Source organism: Polistes canadensis, unplaced genomic scaffold (assembly GCF_001313835.1).
Source record: "Polistes canadensis isolate GaletaPanama2010 unplaced genomic scaffold, ASM131383v1 scaffold_601, whole genome shotgun sequence".
NCBI classification, from domain to species: Eukaryota; Metazoa; Arthropoda; class Insecta; order Hymenoptera; family Vespidae; genus Polistes; species Polistes canadensis.
This window is the reverse complement of record NW_014570148.1, coordinates 13811-16257: the sequence shown is the minus strand read 5'-3', so window position 1 is coordinate 16257 and position 2447 is coordinate 13811. Positions and strand designations below refer to the sequence as shown.

General features: G+C 27.0%; 1 protein-coding gene across 4 annotated transcripts in view; it reads left to right on the top strand.

Moving 5' to 3' along the window:
* The first annotated feature begins 446 nt into the window (after nucleotides 1-446).
* LOC106792740 (gonadotropin-releasing hormone II receptor-like) overlaps nucleotides 447-2447 on the top strand; it is an 11957-nt gene continuing 9956 nt past the window's right edge. For 2 of the 4 annotated variants that reach the window (XM_014759246.1, XM_014759247.1), the window contains exon 1: nucleotides 1290-1663. The gene's annotated coding sequence lies outside the window, so the exon portion shown is untranslated. Of the gene's footprint in view, nucleotides 1132-1289; nucleotides 1664-2447 lie in introns of those variants that run through there. The other 2 variants (XM_014759244.1, XM_014759243.1) reach the window with 2 other exon arrangements.

Sequence of the window (2447 nt, the reverse complement as noted above, 5' to 3'; positions counted from 1 at the left end):
TTAATTATATTTAATATGACTTGAAATTGTCTGGAAAAGTTTAATACTTTGTCCAAAAGAATTATAAAAAAGAAAAGTAAACATGTTTCATAATTATATAATTAGCTACCAAACCCCCCCAAAAAAGAGAAAGAAAGAGAGAGGGATAGAAGACTATGAAGAGTGTTTATCATCCTCAAAAAATAAAAACAGAAAAATGGGAGTGGAAAGAAGAAGAAGCAGATTTAATTATATTTAATNGATAGAAGACTATGAAGAGTGTTTATCATCCTCAAAAAATAAAAACAGAAAAATGGGAGTGGAAAGAAGAAGAAGCAGATTTAATTATATTTAATGACTTGAAATTGTCTGGAAAAATTTAATACTTTGTCCAAAAGAAATATAAAAAACAAAAATAAACATAATTATAGTTAGTAACCAAACCCAAGAAAATAGAAAAAGAGAGAGAGATAGAAGACTATGAAGAGAGTGTTTATCATTCTCAAAAGAAAAAAAAAAGAAAAGAAACCAGAAAAAAAGGAAAAGGAAGAAGAAKAAGYAGATTTAATTATATTTAATGACTTGAAATTGTCTGGAAAAGTTTAATACTTTGTCCAAAAGAAATGTTAGAAGAAAAGAAAAATGAAAAAGTAAAGATGGTTTCATAATTCTAACAGCTAACGGGCAAGCGCAAAAAAAAAAAGCATGCATGTAAGAAAGAAAGAGAGAGAGAAAGAGAAGAAGAAGAAGAAGAAGAAGAAGAAGAAGAAGACTTTGAAGAGCATGTGCGAAGAAGCTATCAGTCCGCAGTCGCGATTTGACACTTGACCCTTGACGTTGACCAATACGATTTGCGGTACAAGTCGTGATCTCGGTAGATCTCTCTCTAGGAAAGCATTATTATTATTATTATTATTATTATTCCCATTTATTTTCAATCTTCATCATATTAGTTAGTCCGTCTTTTAAACTCGTCGTCTTATGTTTAGTATAGTTGGTCGTTATAATTTTAATCGTTGATTGTTGGTCTCCACCACTAAATTTATGTTTTACTTCTTATACATTAGAATATTATCCGCGTAAAGAATAAAAAACTAATAGTAATAATACGATACCGAAATAAAATTAACACATTAAAATTAATATAATAAGGTTTATAAATCATTCTATTAAAAATTCTCTCTCTCTATCTCTCTCTCTCTCGTTAATTAATAATATTACGAAAGATAAAAAGTAAAACGGTTTGTTTTGTTATTGTTATTGTTGTTGTTGTTGTTGTTTAACCGGACGACGACAGATTAAAAAAATAAAGTTATTGAAATAGAACAAAAAAAAAAGGAAATACGAAACACTAGTGATAAAAAAAAGTAAAGAAATGTATCTCAAGGCCGAAAGGATAATACTTTACATGAGGAAATTTCTTAAAATGAACGTTAACATTTTTTAAATGAGGAATGCTCGGTATTGTTTTTTATTTTTTTTTTTGTTTTTTTCATTAAATTAACTGTTTTCTTTTTTTTTTTTCGTCGTTAACATCGTTGTTATTGTTTATTCAAAGAAGATAAATTTCATTTATCTTATGTGTATATATATGTATGTATGTATGTATGTACGTATATATGTAGGATCGATTATGTTATGATATCCAGAAGAGATACATCTTTTTTAAGAAATTGATAAACCGGTAAGTAAATTTGCTTACTTTCCATTTTTCCTTTTTGATTTAATTATCATCCCTCTCTCTCTTTCTCTTTCTCTCTCATCAAAATAATAATAATCATAATAATAATAATAATAATACTAATACTAATAATAATAAAAATAATAGTAATTATTCTACACACACACACATAAACACAGACATTACAACAATATATTTTATTAATTATTTATTAAAATTAATATACGATAAAGAAAGAGAGTGAGAGAGAGAGAGAGAGAGATAAAGGATCTTGTTTGTTTCTCTTTTATTTTGTTTTTAACGTGGCACGATCGATAAAAAAGATCTGATGCAGTTTTTTACGAAAAAAAAGAAAGAAAAAAAAAAAGTTGATATACGCGCGAAGTCCAGATACATGCATACAAACACACACAAACACGTAACTTTTCTTTTTCTATTATTGTCAGCTTCGACAGTCTTATCCTTAACGAGACGAGTACACTAACAAGGCCGATGGAAAAGTAAGATAACCTTTTCCATCGAATAATATTCATTCAATTAGTTTTAATGTTGTATGTACGTGTGTGTGTGTGTGTTTGTCACACACATATATATATCGAACCGATTTATGGATCCTTTGAAATTTTCTATCGCATCTTTTCACTTTTGATTTCTAATCTAATCGTATTATTAAAATTACATTTATAAAAACAAATCCACAAATTTATATTATAAATAAATATTTTTAATGAAAATTATATTACGCGCCAATGTTTAATCTTAATCTCTTAATTTAATTAGATATTTT